The sequence below is a fragment of the Agelaius tricolor genome, unplaced genomic scaffold, assembly GCF_023055355.1.
Source record: "Agelaius tricolor isolate 1412-34295 unplaced genomic scaffold, bAgeTri1.0.p SCAF_25, whole genome shotgun sequence".
NCBI lineage: Eukaryota > Metazoa > Chordata > Aves > Passeriformes > Icteridae > Agelaius > Agelaius tricolor.
The window spans coordinates 19709-39837 of NW_027269285.1; the positions used below are offsets into that span (position 1 = coordinate 19709).

Here is a 20129-nt window from a genome sequence, read left to right on the forward strand (position 1 = left end):
ACTCTCTAAAACTAATGGCAGATGATATAGCTATTTTATCTGGCAAGCTTCCGTGCAAAATTTCCTGCTGATGCTGGCTCAGACGGATGGAGATTTGGGAGGAGGGGGAAGAACCAAGTGCCACAGGGTTTTATTGGATAAGCCTTGAAAGGTTTCTGCAAGCTTCTATTGCAAGGTTGATGAACCTTGTGTTTGTTAACTTCAGTTTTGCTCAGTGTTTTAACCCTGCTTTATCTCCTGTGGTCCAGATGACACATTCACACATCTTTAGAAAACTCAGTGGGATGCTCTTCAAACAACATGTGACTTTGCACCAGTGAGGGCAGAAACTTGATGGTTTTACCTCAATCTATAGTTTTTCAATATTGCTATAGAAAGTGCTTTTCTGTGAAATGTCTACTTTGGTTAGATCATGCAAATTGAGTGCTGGCTACTTCCATAAGTTGAAGAGTAAGAATAACTCAGGAATGTTTCATCATTTGTCTCTGCACTGGTCAGAAATGGTAATTTGAACTCCAATCTGTAGAAATTTAGCAAAAGAAGTTGGACACTTGGAGGATAAAAATAGAAAAAAATGCTTTGGAAGGATTTTTCCTTGCTAGTGAGTGAGTTTCTACCTGTACGAGCATCAGGGGGTAGTACGGTCGGGACGGACGGAGACGAGAGATCTCTGAAGCCAGGTCGTGGAACTTGGGGTTTATTGCAAAGGGCCTGGGTGCAGGGGCCTGCTGGGAGCTGCCAGCCACAGCTCAGAGCAGGCCTGAGAGAAGAGAGGGGTTGAGAGGATGAGAGGGTAAGAGCATAAAAAGGTAAGAGAGCAAAAGCATAGGAGAGTAAAAAGGGGTAAGCGAGTAAAAGGTCAAGAGAGTGAAGTTCCCATTACAATACAATAAATCATCTTCTGTGTTGAATATTCTACTTCTCACTAACCAATCTAGTACAATACACAAATCCTATAGCATTTCCATACGGCCTATAAGAATCACTACATTACCATACCGTGTTACATTTTAAACCCTAAAAGCTCCTCTTTGGACCCCTTCTGCCAAGCTGGTAGGGTCTGCTCGGCCCCTTGGAGCTGTCTGCAGGCAGAGGGTGTTGTTTCATCAAAGGGGATTACCTTCAGCTGGCCACACCATTGTTTTCCTGTTGTTCAGTAACTGAGGGATCTCAAAGCTCGCTTTCATTTCAATCTTGCTTATAGAAATGTTACCTCATCCATTCCCGTTTGTTCCTCCACTCGTTCGCGGCTGCCCCAGCCCCTGTGCCGGCGGAAGGGGCGGGGGGTCCGTCCTGCCGTGTGCACCGTGGGTACCGCGCTGACCGCACCGAGGGGGGGTCCCGTCTGTCCCATCCCCGGCTGCCCTGGCTCTGCTCGGCTCCCGCCGCTGCAGCCGGGGTCAGTCGCCGGCTTGGTCTCTGCCGGATCAGCCGCCGTGAGCCACGTGGGGCCGATCCACGCTCCAGCTCGGTCTGCACCGGAACAGCCCCTGGGCGATCCCGGCTGCAGACCCCGCCTTTGGAGGACCGAGACTCTGAGCTGTGCCGATGCCCTCGGGCGATTCCCCCTGCAGACCCCGCCTTTGGAGCACCCAGACCCTGAGCTGTGCCGATCCCCTCGGGCGATTCCCCCTGCAGACTCCGCCTTTGGAGGACCGAGACCCTGAGCTGTGCCGAGTTCCCCCGTCCCGCCCTGAGCTCCGTTCCCTTGGTAACCACAGCTCCGGCTGCTCAGCGGAACTCTCTAAAGGAATCACCTTATCGAAACACTAAAAGTTCAGGTAAAAGAAAGCCCTCTCCTGATTCATCCTAAAAATACGGGAGAAAAACTATAGAAGATAAAAATCCAAAAAGAATGGGATAAAGGAATTGGTCTATTTCCATTAAAAGAGCTTCCCATAGGAGGGGGCGGACCAGGGTTTGTAAATGCTCCTTTGACTTCGTCTGAGGTCTGAAATTTTAAGAAATAAATAAAAGGGATATTTGGAGGATCCCATAGGCATAGCTGAACAATTAGACCAATTTTTAGGTCCAAACATTTATATTTGAGAAGAGATGAGGTCTGTAATGAAAATAATATTTTCCTCAGGAAGAAAGGCAATTAATCAGAGCAGCTGAAATAAAAGCTTAGGAAAAAAGATAATCTGTGGGGACCCTCAGAGAAGACAAAATGCCAGCTGTACCTCCTGAGTGGGGTAAAAATAATAAGGAGGGGAGTAAACACGTGAATAATTATTGTAATTACATAATCAAAGGAATAAATGAGACAGCATATCAAAGGCGAAATGCAGGGAAAAGAAGAGTTTTTAAGGGACAGCTTTTCGAGGGGAAAGAAGAAACTGCAACTAAATAGATAAACAAACTTAAGAGAAATAGGAAAATGGTCCTAAGTAAGTGGAAGATCTGAAAATCTTTAAAGAGATGGGATCAGAGGAGGAATAGGGAGGTCATAAGCTCTAATTTTTTTGGGGGGACAAATACCATCTGGAGCCTGTGATAACTTTAAAAGTGGGTCCCCAAGAAGAAGAATTGGAATTTGTAATAGACACAGGGGCAGAGAGAACCTGCCTGTTAAATATTCAAAAAAGTTATAGTGTGAGCAAACATATAGTGAAAGTAACAGGGGCAAAAAGAGAAAGTTTTAAATTTCTGCTCATTAAAGATGTAGTAATTGAGGGAAGAAACTAGAATTTGGATGGGAGATGTCTTATTGGTCCCAGAGGCACGTAGCAATTTATTGGGAAGAGTCTTACAAGTGCAATTAAGAATAGGAGTTATATCAGAAAATGGGAAAATGACAGCTAGAGTTTTAAAATTAGGCCAAGAGGATGAAGAAAAAAAATCAACAAAGAAGTTTGGGCTGGAGAAGGAAATAGGGGAGGATTAAATATTGACCCCATAAGGGTTACAATTGAGAGAGAAGATTGTCCCATACATGTACATCAGTATCCTGTATCTTTAGAATGATGGGAAGATTTGAAGCCGGTAATAGAAGGACTAATAAAGGATGGGGCATTAGAACCTTGTATGTTTCCTCATAATATCCCTTTTCCCCCAGTAAAGTCTGATGGGAGTTATAGACTAGTATAAGATTAAACGGAGGTTAATAAAAGAACTCAGACTCACTACCCAGTGGTAAAATATCTTAGACACTTAATAAATAAAAGTAGCTAGAAAACCAACCATGAGAAAATTGCAAGAATTTTATTCATTCTCCCTCCCTCTTCAAAGAGAGAGATCAGAAAATTACCTAGATTATTGAAATATTATAGATTATAGATTGAGGGGTACGCACAAGTAGCAAAATTCGTGTATGAAAAAAATTGACAGAAGGAGATGATGTAAAACAGACCAAAGAAGATATTGTTAAATTAAAAGAGTTAAGTTAAAACTAGCCTAAGTACCAGCTTTAAGCTTACCTTTGTTAGAAAAATCCTTTATCATTTATACATAAATACAGAAAATGGAGTAGCTCATAAAATTTTAATTCAAGAGTAAGGAAGAGTAAAAAAATATCTAGTAGCTTATATATCAAAGATGTTAGACTCAGTAAGCCACAGCTAGCCAGTAGGTATTTAACAGCTACTGCAATCCTAGTAAAATAAAGTTGTAAGCCTACTTTTGGTAGTAATTTAGTTAGGTTCACTTCGTACCGTCTGAGGTGTGTTGAATCAAAAAACAAAAAACAACCAAAAAACAAAAAAAAAAAAAACAAAAAAAAAAAAACCAAAAAAAAAAAAAAACAAAAAAAAAAAAACAAAACCCAAAAAAACAGGTAAGAAGAGAAGAAAGAGAGAAGTTGAAGTAGGGAGGTGGTTATCAAACTCTGAGATGTTAGAATGTGAAGTGATGACATCTTGGTGCTAGAAGAGAGCAGAAGTGTGAATGCGGGGTTTTTTGCATGAAAGGCAAGGAAGTGTCTCAACACACGGTTGTTAGGAGGTTATTCAATGCCGAACTGAGGTCCAGAAAGGGTTTAGCAGAATGGGCTCTCCTTGAAGGGAAAAGAGGATAAGTTGACAAGAGAAAGGAAAAGAATGTCAGGAGCACCTGGGGACGCCAGGTTTGGGGTTGTCAAGGTTGGGAGGTGTCTGACCGCTCCCTACGAGCGGCGGGGTCTCGGAGGCTGCGGCAGGGACCGATCCATGGAGGTGACCCGGCGGCGGTGCTGGCAGCAGAGGACACACGGGTTTGCCGGGCAGGAGCGGGCTGGCTCCGTGGCGGAACTGCCGGGGTGGCTCCCAGACTGTCGGGGTCCCGAGTCGAGGATGGCTGCGTCGGCCCCAGTAAGTGGGCCGAGACAGAGAAGGAAAGAGAAAGAGAGAGAGAGAGAGGGCAAAAGGGACACAAGGCTGCCCCCGGGGTCCCCATGCCCGTGGCTGCTCTCCCCTGCTCCGGCCCTGCAGCGAAGTGGCAGCACGGCATTGACAACAAGGCTGTGAAAAGAGCGGGAGGGGGGCTAGCACTAAAAGATAAAATCAAAGCAGAGATTGCTGACTCTCCAAACCTCACAAAGTGGTTTGTTTTTCTTAAGTAAGAAGGTTTTTGGTCTTTTCTTTTGTGTGTTTTGTTTTACTGTTAAAAAGAAGTTTTTTGGTTTTTGTTTTTTTTTCCTGAAGAATGGGTTTGTAAGGCTAAAACAATTAAATGCTGCCCAAAAAGTAAAAAGCAATAGATGTGATACATCTCGTGTTAAAATTGGTCTAGCTTTTCTTATTTAACTAACTGTAACTCACAAAAAGAAGAATTTGCCTCTGCAGCTATTAGCACAGCTGGATAGAAGAAGAAGAGGCTGCTGTGGAAAAAGCTTTTAGCTAAACCCAGAAAGTTTGGAAGAAAAGTGAATGGTAAAAGTTAATGCAGTATTATCTTACTTTTATTACTATGCTATTAAGAAGTCCTATCCAGGTACTACCGAAGCAACAATCAGAACCACGCAAAAAGGGTGAATTCATGCCAGCAGAATCTAAGGACTATCACATTTAAACCGGGTGATACCAAACTGACTTTCCAATGGGGACTGAGTGGTAATAGTTTGGAAAAAGCCAAATGATCCAAGAAATGTACAAAGAATAACACTGAATTCAGAAGTAAGACAATGCTTATACCACTGGTTTCAAGCACTGCCTGAATAAAACATCTCCTTAGGGGAGGAATACTCCAGATAGAAGGATGAAGACTGTTTTTGTGTTCTGACCTTAGCCTGAGAATTGTACAGGGGAGAAGGGGAATTACCATTTCCATCAGTAAACTTTATTTGATTCATTCCAATACTGGACATGCTAGCTGGGTTATAAGTAAATGCTTGAATTGTGAGAATAATTAGTATTTTAGTTCACAAAATTTATGCTCTTATTGCAAAAAGTGTTAAAGTAATAACTTAGCTTTGTGGATGGGAATTATTAGTGCCTGGTGAATGAGAGATACCTGAAGAACGGTAAGAGACCACAGTTAAAGGGTGTCCAAACCAATTTGCCTGGAAATTAGTTAAGAGAAAGTGACAAGGAAATAGAGGGCAAGACCAGATTGGCCTCTGTATTTCGCCACCGAGAAGATCAAATACACCTGCTGTGGATTGCAACCTCACAGGCCTGGGAGGTGGGAGTATAAGGCATACTGGACCTCTGTTATTCCTGCTTCTGGCACTCATTTGTTCTCTTTTCCCTTTCGGGATACCAGCAAGATCGTGTCACAAATGCTACAGAAAGCATCACGTGGAAAGAAACCAAAGTTCCTCTTTAATTACACACACCTATGTCAACAGCCACTGTTATAACCCATCCAAATTAAGAACCTGTAGGCAAAACGGAATAAATTATTGGATTACAAGAAACTTAGGAAAATGTGGTAATAGATTTGGAATTGAATGTCTAAAAGGAGAGAGATGGATTTGTTTTAAATTTAATCTTGAAGATATGGTTCAAGATTTGGTAAAAAAACCAAGTAATAAACAAAAAAGTAAAACCAGCACAGCAATTGAACTCTGTATTGACCCCAAATTATCTATTGAGTCGTATTACAAGACTCCAAGCAGTTATGGAAATGATAGCAAATGGAGCCGCCCAGGCTTAGAGTTATTATCAAGTCAGCTAACCCAAACAAAACCTGTAGTGTATCAGAATAGGTTGGCTTTAGACTATATATTGGCCAAAGAAGGGGGTGTTTGTGGAAAGTTTAATATATCAGATTGTTGAAAATTGATGAGCACAGAAAAGTCATTCTAGAAAAAGCAAAAGAAATCAAAGAAGAAAAAAATATATATATGCATATAATAACCGAGGTACCAGTCCAAAAATTAGAAAACAATGTTAAAACCTGGCTGGTGGGGTAATGTATTAGAAGAAATTAGGATCTTTCATTTTATGTGTTACAACTGTTTTTATATTTCTTCCTTGTGTAATCCCCTGTTTTATTTTGCCAGCATAGTCCAGAAGATGCAAGTAGATAAGAAATATTGCTCAAGCCAAAGGATTTACAAAGAATAGGAGTGGGGATTGTGAAAAATGCATGTATTTTATGATTGGCTTTTCAGAAATAATAAAATGAATATTATATGTGTTGTGTTAGAAAGTAATGCTGTATTAATTCTCTTAAGTAGTGTGTTAAATATAGTTTCAGGTTACAAAAACTGTTAAAATAGAAACAATGCTATGTAAGATACTTTTTTTAAAGAAAGGACTTGCAGCGAGATAGCGGCCACAGGACACCTGAATCTTTCAGAGAAAAAGAATTTATTGCCCTCTTATCAGAAGAAACGAACTTCTCCCCGCCTCCAAGGCACTGTTAGGATTAGAAGGAAGAAGCTGATGATGAGCAGACAGAATCCTGTGTTTGAATGGAATTTATGCATCATGTATGAAGTGTATGACTATGCAACAGGCTATTGCTTTTAAGGGTTAATCCTTTGTTAACGGGGGTCCTTTTCGGGCCCGTGCTGCCCAGAAAAAGGTACCCCGATGTCCGTAACTCTTTGTTTTTGTTATCTCATATTGTCCTAATTCAAATTGTCCAAATTATTATTACTCTGATTGTATTACTATTTTTATAACCATTTTATTACTATTAAACTTTCAAAAATTTCAAAAACAAGTGACTGGTGTTTTTCAAACCAGTCTGTTAGTTGAAAATTATCAAAAGATTGTTGTGAGTTTTCTAACTTTGGCATTAATGCTGGCGAATTTTGAGGATTTACTGTCTCATTTTGGGTCGAGAAATCTGTCCCAAACACTGGGGGGACTCTGGAGCTATTTGGGAACGGTTATTTATCGAAATTCTTTTGTGTTGGGATCAAAGGGTTGGCATTTGTAGGGGCAAAATAATTCTGTCTGTCCTACATTTATTAAAGCAGCTGTCATATTCCACCCTCCTCCTCCTCGTCACACAGTTTGTGTGCATGGATGTGGCTGTGCAGACGAATCATGACACAAAGTAGTCCCACTGGGTGCTAGGAGTGTGAAGGCGAAAACGCGGAGGCACACCAGGTATCGGTTGCTCAGGATGATGTGCTCGGTGCCCGGCAGAAGGAGAGACGTGGAAGGCGCTGCAGTTTTCCCCTGCTGTGGTGCTGTGTGTAGACGCAGTGGTGGCAGAAGTGGCGTGACAGGGCACAGGGATGCCGGCTGTGGCTGGACAGCGGCACGCAGCGGCTCGGAACCGGGCTGTACCAAAGCTGCGGCGAAAGCAGTGGGGGGTGGCGGCGGGGCCGTGGAGATGGGAGGCTGGCCTGGAGCACCGTGGCGCTGGCACGGGGTGCCTTGGGTGGCTGGGGCGCCCCGGTAAGACAGTCATTAAAAAATTATTTTAAAAGCTCTGAAAAAGCCCTAAAGGTATCCTAAACATTTCCAGAGAATTCCTAAAAAACTCCTGCAAAAAATCCCTAAAAATCCCTGAAAAATCACCTGAAAGACCCTAAAAAACTGTTTAACCCCTACCTGTAACACTGTGGCCTCCAAACATCATCTCTACCGCCTATTAATCGGGGTAACTGCAAGACCCTCAAACACCACCACAATCACCAGCTTGAGTTGGTCTGGACAGCACCAAATAAAATAAAATAAAATGCTTTAAAAATTAAAAAGAAAAGAAAAAAAAAAGAAAAAAAGAAAAATTAAAAATTTTTTAAAAAAAGCTTTAAAAATAGAAGAATCAAAACTAAAAATTAAATAAAAAATAAAATTTAAAAAATAAAAGAAATGCTTTAAAAATAGAAAAAGCAAAAATTAAAAATGAAATAAAAAATAAAATAAATAAAATAAAAATAAATAGTTTAAAAATAAAAAATTAAAACTAAAAATGAAATAAAAAATAAAATTAAAAAAATAAAATAAATGCTTTAAAAATAAAAAAATTAAAAATAAAAATTAAATAAAAAATAAAATTAATAAAATAAAAAGCTTTAAAAATAGAAAAATCAAAAATAAAAATTAAATAAAAAGTAATTAATAAAATAAATGCTTTAAAAATAAAAAAATCAAAACTAAAAATTAAGATAAAAATAAAATTTAAAAAATAAAATAAATGCTTTAAAAATAAAAAAATCAAAACTAAAAATTAAAAAAAATAAAGTAAATGCTTTAAAAATAGATAAAGCAAAAATAAAAATGAAATAAAAAATAAAATTAAAAAAATAAAATAAATATTTTGTAAGTAAAAAATGAAAACTAAAAATTAAATAAAAAATAATTTAAAAAATTAAATGCTTTAAAAATGGAAAAATTAAAAATTAAAATTAAATAAAAAATAAAATTAAAAAATAAAAAGCTTTAAAAATAGATAAATCAAAAAAAATTAAATAGAAAATAAAAAAATAAATGCTTTAAAAATAAAAAAATCAAAACAAAAATTAAGATAAAAATAAAAAAAAATGCTTTAAAAATAGAAAAATTAAAACTAAAAAGAAAAGATAAAAATTAAATTTTAAAAAAATTAATTAAAAATTAATAAAAAACAAAACAAAAATCCATAAAATGCTGTAAAGTACTGTAAAAGTTCCATAAAAGGTAGTGTCGTAAAGCGCGACCGTCGTAAAAACACACCTTTTACGACAGTCGCGCTTTACGACAGTTTTTACGACAGTCGCGCTTTACGGCACCTTTTACGACAGTCGCGCTTTACGACACCTTTTACGACAGTCGCGCTTTACGGCACCTTTTACGACAGTCGCGCTTTACGGCAGTTTTACGACAGTCGCGCTTTACGGCAGCTTTTACGACAGTCGCGCTTTACGGCAGTTTTACGACAGTCGCGCTTTACGGCACCTTTTACGACAGTCGCGCTTTACGGCACCTTTTACGACAGTCGCGCTTTACGGCAGTTTTACGACAGTCGCGCTTTACGACACCTTTTACGACAGTCGCGCTTTACGGCAGTTTTACGACAGTCGCGCTTTACGGCAGTTTTACGACAGTCGCGCTTTACGGCACCTTTTACGACAGTCGCGCTTTACGACACCTTTTACGACAGTCGCGCTTTACGACAGTTTTTACGACAGTCGCGCTTTACGGCACCTTTTACGACAGTCGCGCTTTACGACACCTTTTACGACAGTCGCGCTTTACGGCACCTTTTACGACAGTCGCGCTTTACGGCAGTTTTACGACAGTCGCGCTTTACGGCACCTTTTACGACAGTCGCGCTTTACGGCAGTTTTACGACAGTCGCGCTTTACGACACCTTTTACGACAGTCGCGCTTTACGGCACCTTTTACGACAGTCGCGCTTTACGGCAGTTTTACGACAGTCGCGCTTTACGGCACCTTTTACGACAGTCGCGCTTTACGGCAGTTTTACGACAGTCGCGCTTTACGGCACCTTTTACGACAGTCGCGCTTTACGGCACCTTTTACGACAGTTGCGCTTTACGGCAGTTTTACGACAGTCGCGCTTTACGGCACCTTTTACGACAGTCGCGCTTTACGGCACCTTTTACGACAGTCGCGCTTTACGGCAGTTTTACGACAGTCGCGCTTTACGGCACCTTTTACGACAGTCGCGCTTTACGACACCTTTTACGACAGTCGCGCTTTACGGCACTACCTTTTATGGAACATTTATGGGTTTTATTTTATTTTTATTTTATTTTTTTAATTTTATTTTTTATTTCATTTTTATTTATAATTTTTCTATTTTTAAAGCTTTTATTTTTCTAATTTTTTATTTAATTTTTATTTTAATTGGTTTTTTTTAAAGCATTTATTTTATTTTTTTAATTTTATTTTTTATTTAGTTTTAATTTTTTATTTTTCTATTTTCAAAGCTTTTTATTTTATTTTTTTAATTTTATTTTTTATTTAATTTTTATTTATAATTTTTCTATTTTTAAAGTTTTTATTTTTCTAATTTTTTATTTAATTTTTAATTTTAATTGGTTTTTTTTAAAGCATTTATTTTATTTTTTAATTTTATTTTTTATTTCGTTTTAATTTTTAATTTTTAATTTTTCTATTTTTAAAGCTTTTTATTTTATTTTTTTAATTTTATTTTTTATTTAGTTTTAATTTTTAATTTTTCTATTTTTAAAGCTTTTTATTTTATTTTTTTAATTTTATTTTTTATTTAGTTTTAATTTTTAATTTTTCTATTTTTAAAGCTTTTTATTTTATTTTTTTAATTTTATTTTTTATTTAACCTTTTTTTTAATTTATCTATTTTTAAAGCCTTTTATTTTTTATTTAATTTTTAATTTTTACTTTTTCTATTTTTAATGCTCTTTATTTTATTTTTCTAATATTATTTTTTATTTAATTTTTATTCTTAATTTTTCTATTTTTAAAGCTTTTTATTTTATTTTTCTAATTTAATTTCTTATTCAATTTGTAATGTATTTTTAAAACTTTTTATTTTATTTTTTAATTTTATTTTTTATTTCATTTTTATTTTTAATTTATCTATTTTTAAAGCTTGTAATTTTATTTTTTTAATTTTATTTTTTAATTAATCTTTATTTTTAATTTTTCTATTTTTAAAGCTTTTATTTTTATTTTTTAAATTTTTTTACTTAATCTTTATTTTTAATTTTTCTATTTTTAAAGCTTTTATTTTTCTAATTTTTAATTTAATTTTTATTTTTAATTTTTCTATTTTTAAAGATTTTTATTTTATTTTTATTTAATTTTTATCTTAAATTTTTCTATTTTTTAAGCTTTTTATTTTATTTTTCTAATTTTATTTTTTATTTAATTTTTATTTATAATTTTTCTATTTTTAATGCTTTTTATTTTATTTTTTAAATTTTTTTAATTTTTATTTTTAATTGTTTTATTTTTAAAGCTTTTAAGTTTTTTTTATTTTTAATTTTTATTTTTAATTTTTCTATTTTTAAAGCTTTTTATTTTATTTTTTAAATTTTATTTCTTATTTAATTTTTAATTTTTCTATTTTTAAAGCTTTTCTTTTATTTTTTCATTTTAATTTTTATTTTTAATTTTTCTATTTTTAAAGCTTTTTATTTTATTTTTTAAATTTTATTTCTTATTTAATTTTTAATTTTTCTATTTTTAAAGCTTTTCTTTTATTTTTTCATTTTAATTTTTATTTTTAATTTTTCTATTTTTAAAACTTTTATTTTATTTTATTTTATTTTTAAATTTTATTATTTTTAAAGCTTTTTATTTTATTTGGTGTTGCCCAGACCCACTCAAGCTGGTGATTGTGGTGGTGTTTGAGGGTCTTGCATTATGGCACTACCTTTTATGGAACTTTTATGGCACTTTACAGTTTTTATTTTGTTTTTCCTTTATTTTAAATTAATTTTGTTATTTTAATTTTATTTAATTTTTATTTTTAATTTTTCTATTTTTAAAGCATTTTATTACATTTTATTTGGTGCTGCCCAAACCTGCCGTAGTGCATTTTTATACTTTGTAATACTGTGAAGTAATTTTGTTTTGTATCCCCATATTTTTCCCAAATGGTTTATCCCAAACTGTACCCCCCTCCTTTTACCTGTGTTATCCCTCTCCCAGGATGAGATCATCCCCAAACCCCCACCCTGGCTCTCTGTCAATCACTCAGCTTCCCATCCCCTCCATTCAGAAGTTTCAGTCCAAGTCATCAAGTGATTAGCCAGAGGCTAGGGGTCAGCCCCCCAAGCCTTGCCCCATACACTGTCCTATATGTCTATCCCCCAGCATCCATCCCTTAGGGTCACTTAATGGTTGGTAGGATGTTATCTACTGTCGGTTTCCACCTCCCTTTAAATGTAACCTTGGCACATCTCCCCAGGGCTCTGGCAGGAGGCCCCCTGAGGTGCAGGAGCTCCTTTGGGACTCCTAATAAAACCTTGGATTAACCCCTGCTAAGAGTCAGCCCTTTATCTTCTACCGATGTCTCTGGTGTCTCTTCTGCTGCAAAGGCGACCAGTCCAGGTGCCCTCAGTACCCTCGGGGCACAGAGAGTGTCTCCCCCCCAGCCCAGGTGCCCTCAGTACCCTCAGGGCACAGAGAGTGTCTCCCCCCAGCCCAGGTGCCCTCAGTACCCTCAGGGCACAGAGAGTGTCTCCCCACCAGCCCAGGTGCTCTCCCCGCCAGCCCAGGTGCCCTCAGTACCCTCGGGGCACAGAGGGTGTCTCCCCCCAGCCCAGGTGCCCTCAGTACCCTCGGTGCACAGAGAGTGTCTCCCCGCTGTCGGCCGTGTCGGGGCTGCCGACTCGGGACCGGCCGAGGGTTACTGAGAGGCTCGCACAAACCCGCTCGGCCGGTGATTGTGGTGGTGTTTGAGGGTCCCCAGCACAAGGGAAGAGACGAGATTCTTGACTCCACCTTTCAGAAGGCTGAAATATTATTGTATGATCTCTATTCTATTAAAAGAAAATGAGATATTAGAACTATACTAAAAGAGCAAGGAGACATCAGAAAGCTGGAAAGGAATGAATAATAAAAACCTGGGACTGCTCACAGCCCCGACGCAGCTGGACCATGATTGGTCATCAAGTAGAAACAATGCACAGGACACTAATCCAAGATGCCCCTGTTGCTAAACCATCTCCAGCCCACACTCCACAGCCAGCAGATTGTTATTGGTTCCATTTCTGTTCTGAGGCTTCTCAGGAGAAAAATCCCAGCAAAAGGATTTTCATCAAATACGTCAGTGCCAGGTGATGGCACAGGCAGCATCGGCTGGCTGAGGTCACTGTGTCATCCCTGCCAGCCCAGGTGTCACAGCAAGGAGAGAGTTCATCCTGTGCTCACCCTGTGCTCACACAGCCCTGCCAAGGGACTGGCTGCCAAAACAGAGCCGTGCCATGCATGCCGGTGTCTGCATGGGAGAGAGAGGACATGAAAAGCCACTGAGGAAGCTGCCACCCCCTCCCTGAGCTCTGCCCTGCAGGCCGGGTCATGGGCAGCCACTTTGGGAAGGCTGCATTTGCTGCCCATCAGCTGCTCTGTGTCTGACAGGAATTGAAATAGCCCAGGTTTGGGTTGGTGCTGAGCAGAGGGCAGTGAGGAGAAAGGGAGAAGGCTGTGCTGCAGAGCAGGTGGATCCAGGCAGAGCCAATTTGTGGAGCAGCCTTGTCTAACAGCATTTCATTTTCCAGTTCTACTACATTACATTTCATTTTGCACTTCTGCTAGAACTGCATGTCAACAGGTTTCAAATATCCTCCTCAGTCCCAGCAGCCTGCTTTAAAGTGCTGTGTCTTTATCAGACCATTGATGGTCCTTCTGAAATGTGAGTCTCACTGGCTGCATCCAAACCTTGTGCTTGTAGAGCATTCCTAAAAATTAAAGCAGATTGGGCCTTTGGGGAAGAAGGGGCTGCAAAGCATTTCCTAAAGCATTTTCTACTCCAATTTCATTGTGAGGAAATACACCTGAAGGATGATGCAGGGATTAGGATTGAGACAAAGATGAGTTTGGTGGGTCAATTTTACTTTGAGAGCTTGAGAAGCACAGGAAGCCCAAGTGATGATCCCAGAGGGTTGAAACAGAGGTTTCACCCTCCCAGATACACAAGGGCCTTACCCTTAAAAGCACTGCTCTCAGCATGGAGCTGTCTCAACACTGCATTAATGTTTTCTCCTCTCTGTGCATGTGTAGAATTGAAATCCCTTTTGGGGAGGAAGTTTATTCCAAGTAAATTCCTAAACAATCAGCTGAAAAAAACCCTGAAATGGTCTTACACTTGATTTGCTACTCCCTGCCAAATGCATGTGCATGCCAGGTCTTGAGCCTGGTACTGCAGCTGAGCCTTGAAGGAGGAATTGTCTACTCAAGGCTTCTCCTTCAGTTTTGGGATCCAGTGCTGATTGCAACCAGATCTGGTGAGAGAAGTGATCATAAATACACCACGTTTCTGTGTGGCTCATGAGAAATGAAGAGCAGGTTTGGCCCAAGGCAGGTGTCGTGGTCAGATCCTGTCTGCTCTGCACGGAGTTTTTGGTCTCTGGGAACCTCTCGTGTGGGGCAGGAGTTCATGTTGCAGCATCTCCTGCTGGGCTTCACTCCCAGATCCTCCAGTAATGATATCTGAGGGTTATCTGGCTGCACTGGCCAAAGATGCTCTGCTAAGACACCTTCTTCAATTCTTTCAGGTCCCATCAGCTTTCATAGCCTTGTATATTTTTAAATCCTTTGACATTTGAAACACTGTTCCCCTGCAAGGCCGCCTCCTAAATCCCAACTTCCCAAAAGGCCCAAGGGGACAGGGTTGGCCAAGGGTGGAGCTGTTCTGGGTTTGTTGGTGGTGCCTTGTAGTGAACAGTGTGTTCAGAGCTGCTCTGCTGGTTCTGCCTATCACTTTGACAGGGAAGGAGTGTGCTGGGATATGATAAATCATTAAATTGTCACTTCTAAATACTGCTTGCAATGAAAACATTGTGTATAAACCCTCCTAAATGGTGTTAAATTTGTCTGCTATATTTCTTCCCTCCCACCCCACCACTGCTGCTCTAAGTATGATCCCTTAGTAGCTCAGTCTTTCTTTGTGTTTTGTTTGACATTTATGCCCACTTTCCCCAAAGCTTTGGGGGTTCTTTTTAAAATATGGTATCAATTTTTTCTTGGTTTAAAAAAAACCCTGAAATACACACACACACACACACACACTAAAGAAGCAGGTCTCCATGGCTCAGCCCTGAGTGCTAAAGGAAGAACAACAGGAAGGGTGCTTTGTGGTGCTGGAGAAAGTCTCTGCAAGGCTTAAAGGAGCATCCCATTTCCACAGATGGCTTTTTTTTTAATGGGTTATGGTGCTGGGAAAATCTGGAAAGAGTGCAAGTCCCTCATTCCAGTTTGAATGTCTTGTTTTAAGAAATGTGTTATCTCAGCTCTTGGAGAGCATAGTTTTGGATTCATCCTCACATGCTCCAGTCTTGGTGGCTCTGTTGTTTTTTTATTTCCCTTTCTCTGCCCTTTTCCCTGCCCTCACTCCCCAGATGGCTGCACGGGATGTGATTCAGGCACTCATCACTGCTCTGCAGCTTCTTTACAGAGCTAAAACTGACTGGGTCTTTCACCCTCCTCTCATAGCAGTGGTGCAGAGTGAGGCACATGGCAGGGCAGTGGTTTTATCTGTTGTTTTATCTTCTGGTTTGATGTTTAACACATGAGGCAGAACCCCAAGCCCCTGCTCACCATGTCAGGCTAGGCTGCAGGGGAGCACATTGACAGCAACACGGTGGCTGCACCGCAACCACAATCAATCTGATAGAAAAAGGGTTTAAGGCTTCTAACAGTGCCATGGTGACTGAGCTGAGCCCAACCTGGGTCTAGCTTAATCCCTGATCTGTGTAAAGCCCTCTTCTGTGCTTTCCTGAGGCTGGGACAGCTGGAGAGGCTGCTCTCCATGAGCACAGGATGGCAGCTGTGGGCTAAAACTGGCTGAGCTGCCTCCCCAGTACGTGATGGGTTTGTGAGGGATTTAAAAGAAAAAACATTACAATGTCTTTGTCAGGCTTCCATGCTCACTTAAGCTGGCTGGTGGTGATTTGTAGTATTTTTTTAAAATAAAAACTAAATGCCTTCCCTTTATAAGTAAATATGCTTTGAAGAGGGCTTTAAAGGAAAGATGATTAGTTACTATCCAACTGTTGCTAAATTCATTGGTTGATGGTCCATATACTGCATTTTTTAATGTCACCGATACCTGATACAGACTATTCCCAAGCTGTTTGATAATTATTTATCAGCCATCTGCATCAGCATCATCTGCATGACCAGTGATGGCCAAAAAGCAGGAAGGAGAGAAAGGGGTTAAGCTGTAGGCAGGAAAGGGAAGGCAGAAACCAAGCAGCAAACAATTGGCACCTGGGCTCCATTGAAGACTAAAAGTGGGGAAAAAAAGGCTTAATTGAAAAATCTGCCTATTGTGTGTGCAGTCTCCAAGGGGAAACAAACAAACCCATTCAAAGGAAGGGAAAAAAAAGGCAAAGAATTAAAAAATCCTTGTGCTGTTGTGCAGAATTGGGGGATTTAACTCTTCCCATCTCTGGCAGAAATATTTTTATAACCAAACCATCTCCCTTTTTAAAGCATTTAGTTGGATTGAGCAATTTCTTAAGTCCTCCATCATCAGGACCAGTTTGGGTTTGGCAGCTCAAACACCAAAGCTCTTGGCAAGACTAGGACGAGTTCAGTGGTTCTCCCTGTCCTGAAAGAGAGGAGAAAAGGGAAGTTAAGCTCACTGCAGAATCAAAGACTCCTGCATTTCATCTTTTGGCTTGGATTGCTCACCATGGAGTTTTAGCCATAAAAAAGGGGAGGTGGCACCAAATCGAATTAATAAGTGCCCTTTCCCAGTGTTTTTTTCCAGACATTCAAAGGAAGCTCATTTTCCTTCTAGCATTCTTTCCCTAATTTTAGCAGAACCATTCTCATCCCAGACCCCACTCATCAGTTGTTCAATCCTTTGGCACTGGATCTGGACAAAGGAAGGGACACATCTGGGTCACAGGAAAGCACGGAGAGAAACCCTCCAAAACTGGACAGAGAAAAATGAAATGCAGGAAGACTTACCTGCAGCTGGATGCTCTTTGCACTGGGCTTCCTTTAAAGGAATGGATTTGTTGCTAAATACATCTCAGGCTCAGATGTGACCAGGAGAAGGTAGGATGGAGATGAGGAGTCAGACAGGGAATAGCCAGGGAGATGCAGGGCCCAAGAACATCAAGGATGGAGAAGAGAAGGAACAGGGATTGTTCTCCATGTTTAGATCCATCAGTGCTGGGAGCTTGGGAAGCACATGAGAGTACCAGAGGGATGCTGGGCAGGAGCAGGATAACTCCAGAATAAGCTGCTCCCACTCCAGGGCTGGGCCAGGGAAGGAGGGGAATTATTTCCCTCCCCTTTCCAGTGGGATGCAGGTGCCACCCCGTGCAGAGGCAGGAAAACTGCCTTGCAATCAAGTACAAAGCCTGCCGGGCAAGCCCAGGATGCCAGCAGCCATTTCTCCTGGATTTCCTGCTTACAGGCATTTTAAGCTCGCTTTGTCTCAAAAGCACCTTTTTTGCCAAGGGCATTCCCATTTCTTTTGGATCCTGAACAGAGGTTTGGAAAGCTGACTTTGATGAGGGAACTGTTTCCTATTTTGATCCATGTTAACTTGGAGTTTCCCTTGGCACCAAAATCAGGGGGTGAACCCAACCCTTGAAGGGCCATAAGATCCTAACTATCCAATCCCCAATCCCCTCAGCATTGGCTTGTAGAAACCTTCTCAGGGTTAATTTAGCAAACTTAAGGGTTTGGCAAGTTCAGGATCAAAACAACCAAAATTTCCTGAAAAAGAAACTGAACTGAAGCTGGCTAAAAGCTGATGGCTCATTACAACAATTGAGTGAAAAGCAGGCAGGATTGATCCTATGAAAAATGCCAATCGCTTTTTTTAAAAATTTTAAAAGTTTAACAGTAATTAAATAGTTATAAAAATAGTAATACAATTAGAGTAATAATAATTTGGACAAATTAAATTAAGACAATACGAGACAATAGAGACAAAGAGTTACGGATGTCCGGGTACCTTTTTCTGGCAGCATAAGCCCGAAAAAGGACCTCCCGTTAACAAAGGACTAACCCTTAAAAACAATAACCTGTTGCATATTCATACGTCTCATACATGATGCATAAATTCCATTCAAATACAGGATTCTGTCTGGTCATCATCAACTTCTTCCTCTGAATCCTAACAGCGCCTTCGAGGAAGGAAGAAGTTCGTTTCTTCTAATAAGAGAGCAATAAATTCTTTTTCTCTGAAAGATTTAGGTGTCCTGTGGCTGCTATCTCACTGCAAGTCCTTTCTTTAAAAAAAGTCTCCTACATAGCATAGTTTCTATTTTAACATTTTGTTATAACCTGAAACTATATTTAACACACTACTTAAGAGACTTAATACAGCATTACTTTCTAACACAACACATATAATATTCATTTTAATATTTCCGAAAAGCCAATCACAAAATACGCACTTTTCACATTTTCAATACTTACCAAGCCATCTGGCCAGAGTTCTGTGCCCACCGAGGACACAGCAACCAGCAGGGATCTTCCTCCCATTCTCCAGCACAGGCTTCTTCCCTCCACACGCAGGGAGCTGCAGCCACTCAGGGAACACCGACTTAGTCACAACAGGAGAGGCACAAGGATGATTTGGAACTCGCTGTGACCTCAATGCCGCCCAGACCCAGGAGAAAGCACTTTTCCGATCAGACGGAGCGGGGTACTGCCCTCTCTTCTCCCTACCCACGGCGCATGAGCACACTGCCGCCATCATTGGAAGGGCAAGTGAGTGCCGCCCTGAGCCGCCATCTTGAGTGTGGCGTGAAAAGTGATTTTTTTTTTTTTTCTCTCCCCTTTCCAGTTTTCACCCCCTGCAGAGGCAGGAAAACTGCCTTGCAATCAAGTACAAAACCTGCCTGGCAAGCCCAGGATGCCAGCAGCCATTTCTCCTAGATTGCCTCTCCGCAATCTTTGGTACTGGCAGAAGCCACTCCCGGCCGAGCCACCATCTTTGTTGTGGTACCCTTAAGCATCCCCCGCTCCTCACACAGGCGTTTCTCTTACCGGCTGCCTCAACCCGGTCCCGACGCCGATCCCGCGCTCTCAGCGCCATTTTCTGCTGCTTTTCCCGGCGGGAGAAAACGGTTGGCGGGGTCAGCGGCACCGGAGCCCCGCGAACGGCGGCAGGGAGCGGCGGCAACGCCTCTGCCGGAGTCCTGCCGCGGCCGCCATCTGGAGTGGGGCTGGAGGCCGACCCGGCTCATGCAGGGTCCTGGTACGCGGGCGCTTCGCCGTCTTGAAATGGCAGCTCTGTCCCCTCCGCGCCTCCGCCGCCCGCCGAAACCGGCCCCGCCACTGTCGTTCTTCCCAGCCACGGCCCCGCACGGCGGCCGCTCAAGCCCGGCCACGCCCCTTTGCACTCCTAACTGTGCTTCACCGCTCCTCTCTGTGCCCACAAGGTGGCAGCACCGCCCCCCGCCCGGGCCGGGCTGGACGCGCTTTGGGGCAGGCAGGGAACGGAGGCCGAAGCTGCCGGAGAGCCTTTTGTATTTATTCCCTTCAGCCTCAGCAGCTGTTCCTACGGTTTAAGGGCACTTGATTGGTTCATTCCTAGGTAAAAACGTTATAACATTGGTTTCAAAACGACTATGCGCCTCTAGTCAGAGTTTCCTACATTCCTATATACAATAGAATGGATAGATTCTTTCCAAATCATTCTTTCCAAATGGTTTTGGAGATAAATTCCAATTCTTTGCCAATACCTATAAAAACGAAAAACTTGACGGGTTTTGGTGTGCTACACCCACTCCTCCGTGTGAATTTTCTGGCAGCTTTTGGTCCCTCTGGGGGAGGGTAACCCAGCATGACCCCCCCCCCCCCCCCCCTCATTCCCCACTCACCTGCTCCTCCATCACAGCCTGGTGTGACGGTGTTCACAGGAGTCTCAGGATGAGGGAAGAGACGAGGATTTGACTCCATGTTTCAGAAGGCTTGATTTATTATTTTATGATAAATATGACATTAAAACTATACTAAAAGAATAGAAGAAAGGATTTCATCAGAAGGCTAGCTAAGAATAGAAAAAAAAAAGAATTATAACAAAGGCTTGTGTCTCGGACAGAGAGTCCAAGCCAGCTGGACTGTGATTGGCCATTAATTAGAAACAACCGCATGAGACCAATCACAGATGCACCTGTTGCA

The 20129-nt window shown here is 40.7% G+C and overlaps 2 long non-coding RNA genes across 3 annotated transcripts; one reads left to right on the forward strand and one right to left on the reverse strand.

Moving 5' to 3' along the window:
* The first annotated feature begins 1488 nt into the window (after positions 1-1488).
* On the forward strand, positions 1489-6261 carry LOC139600203 (uncharacterized). The gene is made up of 2 exons (XR_011682443.1): positions 1489-1781; positions 4761-6261. It is a non-coding gene; the product is annotated as an uncharacterized lncRNA (long non-coding RNA).
* A 6498-nt stretch (positions 6262-12759) lies between these two features.
* Positions 12760-19372, reverse strand: LOC139600202 (uncharacterized). 2 transcript variants are annotated; one of them, XR_011682441.1, is made up of 2 exons: positions 18420-19372; positions 12760-16587 (listed from the first exon to the last, which is right to left on the reverse strand). It is a non-coding gene; the product is annotated as an uncharacterized lncRNA (long non-coding RNA). The 2 variants fall into 2 exon arrangements; XR_011682442.1 differs by having other exon boundaries at positions 16953-19372.
* Positions 19373-20129: the final 757 nt, after the last annotated feature.